Raw genomic sequence first — 18,160 nt, 5'->3', positions numbered from 1 at the left:
TTAGTATGACCAAAATTATGAATTATTTTGACATGATATATGTAAATAGAAAAATCTTTTAAAATTTTATATTATAGATTTATCATTTTGAAATGAATTATGTAATATATGGTTAAAACACAGATTTCAATTTTTATGGAAATCTGATGAACATACTCTTATTTTTTTTTGCCTGCATAACAAGGGTATAAAACAGTCTTGTCACTGTTAAAGTTTAAAAATGTATAAGCTTAACCGTTAAGTTCACAGATATGATTCTTAAAATTCTCATAATTTATAAGTTGAAAGCTGACAAAAGTTTTTGTTTAAAGCAGTTCATTCAGAAATAAGTATACAGAAAAATATTCGTTTAGAGCAGTTCATTCACAGATAAGTATACAGACAAGTGATTTTGATATGTAGAAGGATAACTTTTTATGTGTGAAAATCTATACTAAGACTAGGAAGTTACACTGAAAAAAATCAGTAAATGGGCATGTTAAATATTAACTGAATCTGATGCAGTCCTGGACTATTTCTCACATAAAAAGAGAGGTATGCACTCTTAATTTGTTTTTAGCTCTCTAGAGAAAGAATAGATTTTTAAAATATCTTAAGTATACAAAAGAAATCCCCAGTGAAGACAGGGTTTGGCTATATGATGTATAATTGGGTTTGTTTTCAAGTAATGTGTAGTTAGGTTAGAGCCTTACCAACTCATTTTCGCACTTTGAAATACTATTCTTCTTCTGGTATTCTCGATTCTTCCTTGTCCACTGACCCAAGAACAAACCTCCTGTCCAGGTTATGTTTTCTTTTTTTTTTTAATTTTCTATCTCTTAAACTGCCCCTGAGAATTCCTAAGAAATCTAATACTCCTCACTTTGGGTTTCACGTAAGGGCGATCATGTACTTGAGTTCAGCTACAGTAAATTTTTCAGTGAGACCAACTATCATTGTCCCTCTTTGTGACTGATAAACTGGTGATAGAAATTTTTTAGTTGGGGCTGAAATGTTGTTTTCCAAAATTCGTGATGCTAGTGGAACATTAATAAGCCTTTACATACCTAGTAAAATGCAAAAGCAGTTAACTGGGTGATGGTGATAAATGTCCAGAATTCCAGTTCATGGCAATTCTTACACACTTTTTTGAAGGTTAAGACTGAAAGGACCATTAGATACCATTTTGTTTAAACACTTCACATTATATCTGGAGAAATCAAACTTTATGTAGGAATCTAGCCAAGGGCCTTGAAGAATGGTTTTCCTATATGCTTTTAGGTGAATATTCTGAGTACTACAGCTGATTCAAGTACTCTGTGTGTATTTCTCATCTTTTTTTTTTACCATGTACTGTTGTACACTGATTCTTGCTAAACTACCTTTTCACTGGATCTGAGACTTGCTTCAGTAATAGTAATTATTAAAAAGCTCTTTATTTAGCCCTTACCATGCACTGGGCAGTATGCTTTGTGCTTTATATGCATAATTCATTTGTCTTCAGACCCACCCAATACTGCTAGGAGATAGTATATTCCCCCAAAGTGAGGGTTAAGAAACTTGCCTGAGATCAGGCTGCTTATCAGAGGCAGAGCTAAGATTTGAAGGCAAGTATGTCTAACTCAAAACCATGTGCTATTAACAATGAAGCTATTTTCTTTCTGCTTGGATTGCTTACCCAGATCCTACTCAGTTATTTTATTTTAGCTCTTATAAAAATAGTTTATCATAACTTTCCCCCTCATTGTCTTTAAAATTTGAAATCATTGTGTTAATTAAAACAAAGAAATCATTACCCTTTGTTCTACTACATGGAGTTGTTGATTTCTCATAATCGTTGGTTTATTACAGGTTCCTCGAGTATGTCTTCCTTCTTTAGTTGGAAGAACCAGTGGGACAGTTCAAAGTCACATTTCAGGGGCTGTAATTCGATTTTTTCGGGGGTACAGTGGAGAATTTTGTATAGGGAAATAGGAAATGAAACTGTAAATGTAAATGGAGCCGGGTTTTGGTTACATTAAAGGCCTTGCTAAAGAGTTAGTCCTTCAGATGAACTTGAAGAGAGTGTGGTCTGGCAAAATACATGTGTTAGTAGTCGGCAAGAGATTTCCGTACGGATTTGTTGTGGGAGAAACCGGAAACATGGAAATTAGTCGGCTATTGCAGTAGTTCAGCTGAGGGCATCAGAAGGATCTGAAAGGGTTGGTTACATTAGGAGTGAAAACGAAGATGAGTGTAAGGGGGAAGGAGGAAAGAGGTTGCATGCAGAGGTGCTCGGTGGGGCATAGGATAGAGAGGAATAGTGACAAGAGGATGAATTTGATTTTTGTCACTCCAAGAAATGTCGAATTATCTTTGTGTAGGTGGTGGATGGGACTTTGGGGATTGGAGAAGAACGGAGCAGTGTTACAGCCTGAGGAAATACAAAGCTGGGAGTGAATTTGAGGATTGCTAAACACACTGAGTTGATGTCAGGTTTACATTTTGCAAATACATTGAGGGCTGTCTCTGGTTGAGATAATGCAGACCAAGTCTTCCCATCCATGCCACTGATACTCGCAGTATCTCTTCACACAGTTGTGAGAGGTTCATAGCCTCTGTATAAAAGGAGTAATTTTGTTTCTTTTTGCTACTATCAAGATGATCTCTCCATTGCCCTTAGGTCTCTGTTGTTCACATTTATACTTAATGGTTTGAGGCTGTTTTTCAGAATGCTTGATCCCACCCCCAACTCTCTGCTTGCCATTTTCATGGTTCATGTTTCTATAGCATTTGCTGCTTGCACATAGCACGCCGGGCCATGGTTTCTCTGTGTTTCTTGAGTGAGAGGAGTCAATCTTTGTGAGAAAAGTACACTTTTAGAGAGGGGTCAGAAATAAAATCTTCTAACTGTTGGAATCAAACAGATGTGTGTTTGGATACTGGTTCTGTATTTTTAGATTGTGTGAAGTGTTGCTTTAGATAGGGACTTAATCTCTCTTAGTTACTCATTTGCAAAATGGGACTGATTTTACTGATCTGACAGAATACAGTGAGAATGAAATGAGGTCGAGTCTGTAAAGCACTCAGCGCCATGCCTGGCATGTGAAAAATACTCCGTAAGTGGGAACCAATAGTTTTGTTAAAATATTGCAAGGCCATGAATATTTACTAATTTATTATGAGGCGTAGATAAAATTGCTCTATGTAGAATATAATTTTTATAGATGAACAACAAGTTTGAGAATTTTGCTACTTTATAGAACTTCAGGAAGATTTATAATTTAATGGCATAAGAGGTAGTAATATGTAAAAATTCTTCTTTAGTGTGTGCTTTCTGACTTTTCTGAAATTTCTGTGCCATTAGTTTATGACTATAGTGGATATCTGCTGTTTAACTGGCAAAACTGTTACTTTTTAGTTAGTTTTTTTTCATGAAAATCTTAAACTGTGTTTAAGATTTCTTTTTATCAGGATGGCTATCAGCAGAAGTCACAGGACCATGGAGCCATGATCTTTTAGTAATGGCCAAGATGTCATTTGGATAGGAAAGAACATTATGAAGACCTTACTGCAGGTCATACATCCTATTTACCTTTAGTCTTGAGTCCTTTTCCTATTTTCACACAAACTGCAGTTTTTTCATGCTTCTGGGCCATTTCGTATGTCTCAGATACCCTTTTCCCATTTCTCTGATGTACTCTCTCCATAATGCAAATGAAATGTTTTATCTGCTGTGATATTTTGAAGCATTCCTCTTTTTGCGATCCAGACTTATTTTTGTATTAGTGTGTCTGCCATGTTACCTGAGTAACCTGGAGTGGTTGTTCTTGGGTGTCTTATTTCAGTGAATGTTCCCACATAAGCTTCTTTTCCAAGTCAAGGACTCTTGTGCATTTATTTTTTACTTCTCTGTCCCTCATGCAACTGCTATTCCAATCTGTCCTCAAATCCTAATTCTCGTGCCTCTTTTATGTCTTGTCAGTCTCTCCACTTCTCTTTAGTTCTAGGATCCTTTCATTAATTTGTATTTTCCTAACTCTTTTGTTTTTCTGCCTATTTAATTTATCCTCCACAGTGTAGCTAAAATGATCTAAAAGACAATGGAATGATCTCTCTGAAACACAAATACTGCTACTCCTATCACTACTGTCATTAGTTCCTTGATATGCTGGGTACTTTCCAGGTACTTTGCCTGTATTAGCTCATTGAATCCTAATAATGCCTCTAGGAAGTGAAGGGACTACTATAGTTCCCATTTTACAGATAAAGAAACAGGACTACAAAGTACTTAATTTACATGGCAAAAGTCACACAGTTAATAAGTAATGAGCCATTATTCCAAGCCAGACACTGACTCCAGAACTTCTAGTCCTGAAGACTCATTTAAACTCACTACTTCCCATTGATGCCTTTAAGATAAGGTTCAACTTCTCAACGTAATCAAGCTCCTTGTTTCAAGTCTTTTGTTTACATCTTTAGCCTCGTCTTTCTCTGTGTTCCTTATCCATTCTCCAGTTAAGAAATGGTCTATATTTTGTAGTGAACATTATTTTCTCTTTTGTACCATTTATTTATCTTCTGTTTTTGAACATGTGAGTCTTTCCGTCTGAAATGCTAATCTTCTACTTGCACTCCCTTTTGCCTGTCTTTCTAGTCTTGGCTTAGAGGTCATTTCCTCCAGAAGCCTTTTCTTGATGTCACAGGTCTAGAATGAATGCACCTCCTGGACTTCCCTCGGCATTTTATGCTTCCCAAATTATGCTACTTATCAGATCTGTCATTTTCCTTATTTTCTATTTATCCCATTAGACTAAATGTCTCTGAGACTAGTATTAAAGAATAATTTTTAAGAGAAGATATAATCATGACTCTAATGCAAATTTAACATTTAATTTTGAAGTTTCTTAGAACTCGTCAGTTGAAGAGGGTGTGAGTAAAATGTTGTATCGTATTCAAAGGAGAGCTCAAAGTAGCAGAATTGTATAGCTAAATCGGGAATGCTGTAATAAATTTACAAATAGACATAGAAGTGGCTTTGTCCACATGGGGAGGGGTGAGGGAGGAGGGCAGTCAGTTGTCCCTCTATGAGACATGTCTGTGGACAAATATTATTTGCATTGCTACCATTTACAGAGTTGTAAAATAGCTTCAAGACAATGAAAGTCTCAGAGCCCCTGGAAGAGTGTATTAGGGAATGGCTTATTTCCCAATGAAAACAACCAGTAATCTTTTGGTTCAGTTCAGACTTTTATAATTTTTTCCTATAGTATTCTTCTTCCTTTGACAAGTATAATAATTTTAAAGAAAGATTATTCTAGAAAACAAAATAAATCCTGTCCCTAAAGGTTTGGCCCGAGTATTTACATGGGTGGAGCAAGGGAGTTAACTTAGTCTACAAGCCTCCCAGAATTTACTTTACACTCCTAGAGCCATGTAGTGTAGAATAATTGCTGTGTCTACAAAACTAACTTTTTTTCCGAGAAAGTTTTCGTAAGGAATTTCAGATTAGATTTTTCAAACTTCTCTTATTTATTATCCCAAAGCTAGGAAACTAGGTCCACACAAATGTCTTTCCCAGATTTTATGTATACTGCCTATAACTTTGGTTAATTCTTCTCTTCTCAAGATTCACAAAATTTGCTAAGATTCCTGTTCTGTGAGGAAGGGACCCTCTTTAACACGTTTAAGTTTAGACCCTGTGAGCCAGGCATAGGCCAGCTTATCTGGGATCACTTTGTAGGCTCCATAAGTATAGCTAACCTTTGTTCCTTAAAAGTGCCTTGGCATGGCTGATTAAACAAGCATCTTTCTAAAAAATGACACTTTAAGACGATGGTTATGCAATCAATATTCCAGTCATATACTGGTAAAATGAAAGACAGATTTATCGAATTTGTTCAAAAAACAGTATTGGTATGAAAAAATGAAGGGACTTAATAACTGAGTTTCTGAATTCAGGGATGGGGGGAATCAGTAGGAGTTAGATGTGATTTTAAAATATTTCAGTTTATAGAAGCAGAGTTTACTAAATTGTTGTAGGTCACAGTGTAGGAAGAGGAGGGAGGGCTTCCTTATATGTCCAAAAAATAGATCATTAAAACAGCATCAGTAATATTTCAAGCAATGAAATTTCTCTCATTATTATTTAATACAATGCAATTAATTATTGTTTTGCTGGATTTTACCTTAAGCCTCTCATGAAGCTTTCTGCTTCTTGACTAAAATGAGTCTTGGAAGTTTGGCCTTAGTCCACTGGAATGGACTGAAAGTTATCTAAGTGATGTCACTTTAGAAGATGTCCCCAGTCCTCTATTCTTTGAAGTATCAGTAATTTGAAATATCTGCTACAACCTTTTTCCAAGGCTCTGAGACTGACTGACTTTGTTGAAAACACAAACTCTGGCCTGTAGGTTATAGCAGAGCCTTTAGGCAATCATCAGAAATAAAACTAAAGTACTGTAGATGATAGAGGTTTAATGGTTATGGTTAATTTATTACCAATAATTTTCAAATGTGAAAGGTCTGGGGAGGATGGGCAAAATAGTTGAAGGAGATGAAGAGGTACAGCCTTCCAGTTACAAGATAAATAAGTCACAGGGATGAAAAGCACAGGTAAAGGAATATGGTCAATAATATTGTATTAATGTGTGGTGACAGATGATAATTCCCCTGCTTATGGTGGGCATTGCATAATGTAGTGAATTGTTAATTCACTATGTTGAATACCCGAAACAAATACAGCGTTGTCCGTCAGTTATAGTTTGCTAAAAAGCCAAAACAAAATGAAAAAACAAAACAAAACAAAACAAAACCCAAAAGCAAATGTGAAAGGTTTGGTGGAGGGTTCATAATAAAAATAAAATATGAAAAAGAAAATTTGATTGTTTCTGTTGTATGAAGAAAATAATGAAGCTGCTCAAAAAGGTGTTAGAGAAAATGTCTCAAAGAGCAAGGAGTATGACTATTTTCTTTCTTTCTTTCTTTCTTTCTTTCTTTCTTTCTTTCTTTCTTTCTTCTTTTTTTTTTTTTTTAAGATTTTATTTATTTGACAGGGAGAGAGAGAGCACAAGCAGGAGGAGTGGCAGAGGGAGAGGGAGAAGCAGGTTCCCCAATGAGCAGGGAGCTCGATGGCGGGACTTGTCCCAGGACTCTGAGATCATGACCCGAGCTGAGGACTAGTGTTCAACCAACTGAGCCACCCACACTCCCAACACTGTTTTCAAAGGATTTGAAGTTATATCTGATTTATGAAAGTGGGCAAATAAAATTTGAGAAAATTTTAGGAAAATATTGAGATATAGCATACAATAATCCTGAGACATGATATAGCAAGAATATACCAAGAATATCAAGTAAAGAGATTGAGTATGTCTGGAGTAGGGCCTAGACAAATATATTTTTGTAGAACTTTATGGGTAAGTCTGATGTGCATACCCAGTTGAGAACCACTGTCCTACAAGATGCCAGGGATTTAAAATAAAGAGGTAAAGGTTATGACCAAGTAAACATTTTAAATAATAACAAATTATAACTGGCAATATTATATTATTGTTGTCTAATAGCATTGAGCAAAGTATTGCCCAGGACTCTAATAAATATAAGAAAATCTAGCAACTATTTCATAAGAGATTTGATCATTGTCTTTCTGGAGAATAAAACATATTGTGGACAGCAAGGGCATTGGGGTATCTCTAGGGACTTCCTATATGGCATATGATTTCTGAAATACTAATATTCATATTCATAAAATTTACACATACACAAGGTCACCCTAAGGCAGGCTGAGCATCTCTTCTCATTTTTCAGCTTTTTGTGTGCAGCTTTTATAATAATAACATATCAAACAAACCAAATTATTTCTAGCATCTCATTTTATAAGGTAAGAGAAAATATTCCTGTGCTTTTCAAGGAACTGCTAGGAAATCTCCAAGGTAATTTTAGTTATAAAAACATATCATGAAAGTTTTTGACTTTTTCTATATTCAGAGTCTGAGTTTGGGAAGGCAAAATTTAAAAAGTTGTTAGAAGATTTGAATGTTTGAGTAAGATTAACATTTGGTTATATGGTTATATGTTTAATCAAGGTGACAATGAAATATTTAAATATGTTCAGGAACACTATTGAATAGTTCTTTCATAAATGAACTTTTTTTTTAACTTTCCCCCCCTTAAATAATAAAAGACATAACATAGTGAACTCAGTATTAAGTGCAGAAATTATTCTGTTAACGCACAGAATTTCAGTTATCTCAGAGACACACAGAGGTTAAGAATAACTTTTTACATTGTAGACAAAGGCATTAATCAATAATCCAAGGAAACAAGCCCATCAAAGTTGAGTGAATTTTAACAATTTTCATAGTTTATTTTCAGAGTCAGGTGTTATCAAAAAAGACAGACAAAAGTTACATTATTTCAAGTTTTGTTTCATTATGCCTTCTAACATTTAAAAACTGACATTTTTCGACATATTTCAGAGATGTGCAAGGCCACACTAATTTCATCATTGTCATCACCATATTTATGTTGTCTTAACATGCAGTGCATCCATGATTGCTGTTCTCAAATGTATTCATATATCTGTTAAAAATTTATCAGTTTTGGGGCACCTGGGTGGCTCAGTAGATTAAGCAGCTGCCTTCGGCTCAGGTCATGATCCCAGGGTGGTGGGATTGGGCCCTGCATTGGGCTACCTGCTCAGCGGAGACCCTGGTTTTCCTCTTTCTCTGTCTGCTGCTCTGCCTACTTCTGCTCTCTCTCTCTCTCTGTGTCAAATAAGTAAATACAATCTTTAAGAAAAATTTATCAGTTTTAATTTCTAATGCAATAAGTTTCAGTATTCAATAATACATGATTATATAAACAATAGCTCTTCAGCATCCTTAATAAATTCCAGGAACACAAAGATTTTTAAAAAAAGCCCAAGAATTGCTGTTTTTAGGACAAAACTATTCTTTGAAAATAAAAGTATATACACTGTTATATTTATCCAGTGCTGTTGTCCCTATTGTAGTCTTAACCAGTCAATTACAACTTTTAATCTAAGTTACCAACTTCTGTTTCAAAGAAAAAGAGAAATTCTGAGGGGTGGATAACAGAACTTTCTGGCATGCACAAGCATTTTAGCAGACCACCAGAACTCATGAATGCCGGTAATACAACTTTATGAAACCATCTACATACCATGAACACTTTTGTGAAGTGGAGAAAATGAGCACATTTGTTAAAATGACCCAAAGGCATAACCATTTTATAGCACACAAAAATAAGAAGCACATAGACTTTTTAATTATGCTTAGTAATCAATATTTTAGTCTTCTATCTTAGAAACTACCTGGGTACCCAATAATTATACATTAATTAACTCAATTTAATATCAGTTTAATAATTTGGTAACCTAAGATTTCAGAAATTCTGTTTAAGCACATATGTAACAAAATTAAATTATGTTTAAGCAGATATATAACAAAATGTAATTATTGTTGAAGTAAGTTTAACAGAATAATGACTCAGTTAAATAGAAATTAACATTTTTTTAATAACCTTAAACATACCATGTTAGCCTATTTGTTCAGTACACCTGCATAAGTTTGGAAAAACAAGCTCAAGTAGAACCAGTCTATTCTTGTATTATAGTTAACATTGATAAATCAGAGAACAGAGCTATATTTTTTAAACCAAAATGATAAACTTAGATGAATATGCTCATCTACCTTAATTATGCAAATTTGAATCCCTAAAAAATTTTTTTTGAGGTCTAGCTCATTTGAAATTTTAGAAATTCAGTTTCCTTATTTTATAGGACTTTTAGGGATATTCACTTTATGTACATACCTCTCTATAAGCCATTCAGAACAGGGCTTCTTTATTAAAAACTTTTTAAGACTTTTTAGAGCAGTTTATGGTTCATGGCAAAATTGAGAGGGGGTGAGAGATATCCCATATGCCCCCTGCTCCCTACATGCACAGCCTCCCCCATTTTCAGCATCACTCACCAGAATAGTGCATTCTTTTAACCAAGGGTGAGTGTACATTGACATATAAATGTCCCAAAGTCTGTAGTTTACCTTAGGGTTCACTCTTGGTGTTGCACATTCCATGGGTTTGGGCAAATGTAAAATGACATATATTCATCATTATAATATCCTACAGATATTGTGAGTGCCCTAAAAATTCTCTACTCTCCGAGTATTCATCTCTCCCTGCCATTCCCACCCCTAGCAACCACTCATCTTTTTGCTGTCTCCATGGTTTTGCATTGCCCAGAATGTCATACAATTGGAATCATAAAATATGTAGCCTTTCAGGTTGGCTTCTTTCATTTAGTTTTAATTTCTAGTTTCATTCAGTTTTAATTTCTGATGCAATAAGTTTCTCCATGTCTTTTCATGGCTTGATAGCTCATTTCTTTCAAGTACTGAATAATTTTCCATTGTGTGTATGTACCTCAGTTTGTCTGTTTACCTGCTGAAGGACATCTTGGTTGCTTCCAAGTTTTGGCAGTGATGGATAAAACTGCTGTAAACATCTGTGCAGGAGTTTCTTTAATTTATGAGGCTTTATAATCTACTTTACTGATACTCTTCAGAGTTAGGGATATAGTTCACAGTGATTCAATAAGAGGAAAGGCCTCTGAATTATAGATATGATAGATTTCACAAATACCAAAAATCTGGGTGGTATTTTTAGGTATCCTATATATAGTGAACAGATTATACAGATATGTAGGAAGTTGAAAAATAGATTGTTAAAAGTAATGCTTAATTTGGGAGGCCTTTTTTACCTTTTTGGTTATGTTTCTGGTTGTTTTTCTTAGATGAAAAATTTTACCAAATACTGAATAAATGAACTTAACCTAGGCACTTAGCATGTAGCTAAAACTGTCTTGAAATTACTTATATAATACTTATTCTTTTTTTGCAAGATACTGGCTGGTCTGGCAATGTAAGGTTGTAAACAAAAGCTGTATCCTCCTTACCTTCTAGGAAGCTTATTAGGCAAAGCAAGATTGGGCTGGGAATCAAAAGTGAATGAACTGTCATTCTGTTTTTTTTTTTTTTTAAGATTTTATTTATTTATTTGACAGACAGAGATCACAAGTAGGCAGAGAGGCAGGTGGGGACGGGAGTGGGGAAGCAGGCTCCCCACTGAGCAGAGAGCCCGATGCGGGGCTGGATGCGATGCGGGGCTGGATGCGGGGCTCCATCCCAGGACCCTGGGATCATGCCCTGAGCCGAAGGCAGACACTTTAACCTACTGAGCCACCCAGGCACCCCCATTCTGTTTTCTTGATAGAAGACTAACTTGTGTGTATGAGTTTAAGAAAATATATTTTTTTTTCTCTGAATTTCAGTTTTCTCCTCTATAAATGGGGGATACAGGAGCAAATCGTTGTTTCATGTTTTTACAATATTCACTTCTACATACAATTCCAACAGAAGTCCAGGTGTAGTAAATGCCATGAAAGTTACTAAAAATACAGTGTGGGAATTCTGGGAAGGAAGACATCACACATTTAAACAAGCTTAAGAGTTTAGCAGTTGGGCACCTGGGTGGCTCAGTGGGTTAAAGCCTCTGCCTTCGGCTCAGGTCATGGTCCCAGTGTCCTGGGATCGAGCCCCACATCGGGCTCTGTGCTCTGCAGGGAGCCTGCTTCCCCCTCTCTCTCTATCTGTCTGCCTCTCTGCCTACTTGTGATCTCTGTCTGTCAAATAAATAAATAAAATCTTTAAAAAAAAATGAGTTTAGCAGTTAGTGAGGAAGAAGAGTTAGTAAGCTGACTAATTTTCTTGGTGGTAGCATTATGTAGTATACTTCTGTACCTTCTAGAATTAAAAGGCTTGAGGAAGGAAAGCCATGTTTATATAGAATAGCAAGAAGCCATAGTAGGCGCACCGGGGTGACTCAGTCCTTGAGGATCTGCCTTTAGCTTAGGTCATGGTCCCAGGGTCCTGGCATTGAGCCCTGAGTTGGGCTCCCTGCTCAGCAGGAAGCCTGCTTCTCCCTCTCCCACTCCCCCTGCTTGTGTTCCCTCTATGTGTCTCTCTCTGTCAAATAAATAAACAAATAAAATCTTAAAAAAAAAAAAAGAAGCCACTTTAAAAGGAAAGACTAATGGTAGAAGCTAGAAATTGATGGCTTATATAGCAAGAATTCACAGAGATGGCAAGATGACAGATGTTACCTGAATATACTTACGCATTATTTTTTCTAATACTAGGTGAATAAAGATAAATATAAGAAGTTCTCCGCCCAGAAGGACCTCATATACCAGTAGGGGAGACAAAATTAACTTAATCATAATACAGTACCATATGAACTATGATACTAATGTACAGGCTCTAATGGTAGTTCAGCTGAGACTGAATCACAACTATGTGGAAGGTTTAGCTTTGGACAGCAATGGTAAGGTGTGCTTCCCTCTTCAAGATAGGTGGAAGGAATGAAGAACAGATGGCAGGAGCTGGGTTGAATAAAGACAATATTCTAGGAAGACTCAGTTTCAGGAATGTTGAAAGTCTTCTTGATTGTCATTCCTACACCGGCATGATTTGAGAAAAAAGGGGTAATGGGATGTGAGAGAGGGAAGTTTGTCCTAGATATTTTTCATAGGTCCTGTCTACATTATTGTCTCTTGCTTCACTGATATTTATTGTCAGCTGGTGTATATGGAATAATGACAGTTGATCTGGTGTGCTGGAAGAGTATGAATCTGCATCAATTATTTTGGGATTGAGGGTTATCAGAGACCAGCTTTTAAGGTACCACTGAAGATAAGGCAGTTTAGAGGTCTCTAAGCTGGCAGTAGAAGAATATTTAGGAGGAGAATGTGGATGTAGCATTGGTTCCATGTTTTGATTACATTCTGAGATTCCTTTGGAGATGCTGGTGTTTAGGAGGAGTGCATGGTCGGCGATCTTTAAGCCTTATTCCTGGCCACTGAGTATTTTCCTTAATTTGTTCCTTTTGTAAAGGGTAGGAGTAGAAGACAACTGCTGTGTATATGTGTGTGTGTGTGTGTGTGTGTGTGTGGTGTAACTGAGTATGGCACCCTAGTGTACTGGAAGACGGAACGATGAACTTATTTCATGATTTGACAGTGAAGCAGAGTGATAGCATGAGGCTTCAGAACTTTATTTCTTACATTAAATAGAAGACTTCATATATTTTTTATAGTATAGATTGGAGTTTGAATTTTGTCAGTTCTGTGCTTTGTTCCATGAAGCAAGTATCCTCCGCAGTGAATGACATGATAGTTACTTCTTCGGATTCATTGTAGAGATTAAGGTCTACATGAAGCACTTGGGTAGGCATTCAGCAAATGAGAGGACATGATCAGATTTCCTTGACACAGTGCCCCTGGCTTTTCCCAGGCCCCATTTCTTATTTTTGTGTGTGGCATTTCTGTTTTTACTCTCCATTTCCAGTCTTTTTCTTCTTTCATTGTCATCCATGTCAATCTTAGCTTGAAAATTAATTAGTCTTTGAAGGCTTCCCTGACCTCCAGTGCAACCTGTCTATACTCCCATAGCCTCTTGGGTATATTTCTGTATTCTACAGTTATATTTCCTTTTTGAATATTTCAGTCTCCTCTACTCCGTGTGTGTGTGTGTGTGTGTGTGTGTTTAAGTTTCAAGGGGCAGAACTTTCTCATTTTTCTATGCCTGCATCTCGCACAGTGTCTGGTACATAATAAGATCTGAATAAATGATTTTTGAATGACTAGATGAATGAGTGAGAAGCCAAGGGAAATTGAATAAACTCATGATAGGTTATCTTAACCTTCTTAGAAAAACAGGAACAGGATAATCTAGGAGGAATGTATTTAAGAGTGCAATGGAATATTACATTTAGAAAGATTTCAGACTGGTATTATTAATAGGGATTCATCAAAATATGAACGACAGGATGTGGCGTAGCAGACAGGTTAGGCAACATGCAGATTTAGTAGTACCCAACTGTGTTCATGAGTACCTGACTTGTGTGTTCCTTTTCTCTTTCTTACATTTCTATAGGAGAATAAAACAATTAAAATCCAGCATATGTTGACAAACTAGTATGCTAGGTGAGACAAATACATTTAGAAATGCTTTGAGAAAAGGGTGTATTTTAATAGTAATTTTAAATTACAACAATAATAAAAATTCCACTAAGCAAATCTTTGGAGGAATTATCTGGAAACACTTTGGACTACAGTTCTAAGAGTGGATAATAGTAAGAAACTAAGTATTATGTACAGTAACAGAAGAATATTTCAAATCTTAACCCTTCAGCTATATCTTCATAGGTCTTTTATAACTGCAAGTAGCCAGCTAGTTGGCAGATTCCAAAACAAACATACTCGACACTGTCTATAATTTTCTTTTCATGTTCAATAATGTGTAATGGTTAGTCTGCATGGTGTAGGAAGAATGCTTGTTCTATATTTAAAAAAAAATCTTTTTACACATCCATCATTTCAGAAAACACAGGTAACCCTTGAACAACCTGGGTTTGAACTGCACAGGTCCACTTACATGCAGATATTTTTCAGAAAATACAGTACAGTATTATAAATGTATTTCCTCTTTCTTATGTTTTTTCATAATAATTTCTTTTCTCCAGCTTGTATTATTGTAGAAATGCAGTATATAAAACATATGACATACCGAGTATGTGTTAATCGACTGTTTATGTTATCAGTAAGCCTTCTAGTAAATAGTAGATTATTAGTAGTTAAGTTTTGGGGGGGTCAGACCTCTGCATTGTTCAAGGCATCAATTGTATTTCTTCTTTTAATGATTTTAAAAGGATTTGGTCAGAATAATATATAATGTCTTAGGATTTGCAATTGCAGTAGACTGGTAGCTGGACATTTTGTAACTTTGCTTCTTGCATCAGTTATAAAGAAGATATAAATTATTTGGAAATAATCTTTTAAATCTTAATATAGTCAAAATAAATGTTTAAATTATTGCAGATATATAAAAATTAGATTTTTTTTGCTCATTTGGAGTTGATTATATCATTTTTAACTATAAGTTGATTATATTAGGAACACACAAAATAATCTAATTGTATCCTGTGTTTTTCTAAATGGAAAGGATGAAATGTCTTGCACAGATTTTTGATGTGTGAAGGCTAGTTTTTATTTCACTCCCCCATAAGCATGTATTTTATATATAAACACATATTTCTAAGGCAAATTGATTTCTTATTTTTTAATTAAATCAAGTTTTATAAAGAGATATGGTGGCTGATATAAGAGAATTATATCATGCCTGCATACTTTGTTTCATATGTCAGTATTTTATCAGTAATTATCTAAGTAACCCTAAAATATAAATTACTTCTTATTAATTTGTGATGTAGATACAGCATTAACTGTCTTGTGCATTCTTGTGTCTAAAGAAGAAGAATCAGAATAAAACCTTATAAGTAAGTGGCAAGCATGTGGGGAAGTACTTAAAACTAAATCTAAGAAAATCATCATAATTATGTCTTTTTCTCTTCCCATCTTTCTTTATATAGACAAGATTGTTTCTTTTGTAGATGTAGTGTTAGAAAGCTCAAGACGAAATGAGGTCACATTCTTATTTTACCTGCATGTTTATCTTACATTTTCGACCATGAAAGTTTAAAAACTTGATTGCAAACAGGGAAACTAATTTGGAAAACCATCTTGGTCTTTTAGAAATTTTGCTTTATAGCTTAAGTATTTATTGGGAAACAGAATTATGCAATCTAGCAAACTCCTATTGAAGAGTATTTCTACATACATTTTAAGTAATAAAATTTGAGCCCCAGAAGAAATGACTGTATTTTTCGGCTTAAAGGTGAACAAGTTTTATTTAATGAACTCTTAGAGATAAGGTTTTTATGTTTATTTTGATGGCCGTGAAATTTTTATATTCTAACTATGCAAATGATTCAGAGCAGTTCTGACACATCAGGTATTACTCAGCAATCTACAGAAATTAAATAATGATAGATGATCCAGATTGAAAAAGATAAATGTGGTTTCACAACAAATTACTTTTTATCGTGCAGTAAACATTTGACGAAATAAATTTGGAATTAGTTCTATAAGAGGTTTTGAATCTTTGAGAGAAAACAGTTGAGATAGCTTGTTCAAAGTGACCTAACATAGGCTGGTGAATCAGAAGTAGTTCTTTGGAAGTCAAGAGAAGAAAGAAGTATTTAAATATAAGATAGAAGCATGAAAGTCTGCCAGTTCAAACTGTTACATTTCAAATTTTGTTTATTTTTAGTTAAAAAAGAACTTAAGATTAGTTAACTATGAAACAAAAGAAACATATTTTCAGATTTTACTTGATGGAAAAATTAAAATTCTTCAAAATTGACATAAAGTCAATATTAATTCACATGGGATATGTTATTTTGAAATAATCTTGCTTGTTATAACTGCATACTACTTTAAAAATTACCTTTGAGGGAAATTTCTTTTTTTGGAATTGGTATTAGTTGAGTGAGACTTGTAGGTTACAAGAATCAGTAACTAACCATAAGTTGCCGACTTACATTTTTGTTTGGTTACTTCTATTTTCCAACCCCATTTCAATACATTATTAATAGATAAGCTCTTTTAAAGTAATAATGCCAGGTTGTTTACTAATGTTTAAAATTTAAGCCTAAATACAACTGGGGAGAATAAGTAGATATAAAAAAATTTTACTATTAAAATGTTGAAGCTTAAAAAATATTCTCTATTAGCTGAAAGTATTGAACTTGATCAACATATGGTATGAGCAAGCCTCATCCCCACCCGTTCTTTTGTTATCTTGTTATTGTTGTAAGGCTTAATGACAGTTGTAAGCCATAGTTCTGGATGTGGGGGTTAGTCCACCCTGGGGAGAAGAGGAGGAAACAGCAGTGTGGATTATGGAAATATGGATTGATCTCAAAAGAGACCTCTTGTAAAAGAATGGGCTCAAAGAAAAGCTAGGAAAAACTGATGAAAAGATGATGGAATATGATGTGAAAATGATCATTTGAAATCTTTCCTTTCATTCCCAGCTGCTATGTTTTGGGGAAAAGGAATGCATTTGTATGTTAAGGGAGAGCTAAAAGAGGCCAGATGAATAGTATTATTTATTAGATATATTTTCACTTTGGGTAAGATAAATTATGTGCATTTTAATAGACTTTGCATATGTTAGACTTTTTAAATCTTAAAGACCGTAATGTTAGGTATGATATTTCATAGAAATGCTTCAAGTAGTACATAACACTTGATTCAGGATTTGCTTTTAAATAGATTTAATTTCAAAAATTAAGTTGATGGTTATTAAAAATTAAGTATTTTAACTAATTGTGATGGTAAATATTATGTTAAAATATTAATTACTGCTTATTCTATAAATTATTATTCAGATACATAGTTACCAGTTTATGCATATGTATTTCTTCTAGACAAGGGATAACATTGCAGTTTATCTGGGTAAGCTAGTATTAAGTGGTAACATATATCTTTACCCTTAGCCTTTTTGACAAGAAAAGACAACAATGCAGTCTAGTGGTCATCTTGGTGAATGCAGACGTGAGGTCCATGTAGTTTTAACTAGTTTCTGATGTGCTTGTGTGTAGAGAAAGAAAAATTGTTGCCCGATTCTAAAGTTTGGAAAAAGTTAAATTGGGAAAAAGTTAGCATGACAGCATAGAAATAAGGCATTAGGGAGAGGAACATATTTTGAAGGAGGAATGATGTTTTCAATTTTGGATATGCCAGGTATTATGGTAGGGATGTCTTCTAAGTAGTAGAAAACTTCTGACTGGAGTTTAAAAGAGGACGATGACATGTTTTCACATAGCTATTAAGTAGCTGACCTGGGTTCTGAACCTCTCATTTTTTGCTCGAGTGCCCAGATTTTCACCCACTGTGTTTAGCAATGAGATTGGATTTCCCATTGAGAAGTGAAGGCTAAAGTCCGAAAGAACCCTGGGACCACCAAATGGAGAAGGCTTATGGAGAAGGAGATGTGAAGCAGCTGGAAAGGAAATGACAGAGATGGGAAGAGAGCTAGATAAAGTGGACACAGACAACTCAGGAAGATACTTGTAAGCAGGTGTGGTTAGGGAGAAACCTGAGCTGCCTCAGATTACAGGGAGGATTACTTTCATCTAATCCCAAGTGTCTCATGCATGGTAGATACTAAATAAATGTACATTATATGAATAAAAGAAACATGATACATTGTAG

The 18,160-nt window shown here is 34.9% G+C and overlaps 1 protein-coding gene across 5 annotated transcripts in view; it reads left to right on the top strand.

Moving 5' to 3' along the window:
* Window positions 1-18,160, top strand: part of DENND1B (DENN domain containing 1B) — a 266,328-nt gene that overhangs the window by 70,824 nt on the left and 177,344 nt on the right. The gene's annotated exons all lie outside the window — the stretch shown is intronic.

Source organism: Lutra lutra, chromosome 15 (assembly GCF_902655055.1).
Source record: "Lutra lutra chromosome 15, mLutLut1.2, whole genome shotgun sequence".
NCBI lineage: Eukaryota > Metazoa > Chordata > Mammalia > Carnivora > Mustelidae > Lutra > Lutra lutra.
The sequence above is the reverse complement of the archived record's forward strand: the minus strand, read 5'-3'. Positions and strand labels throughout refer to the sequence as shown.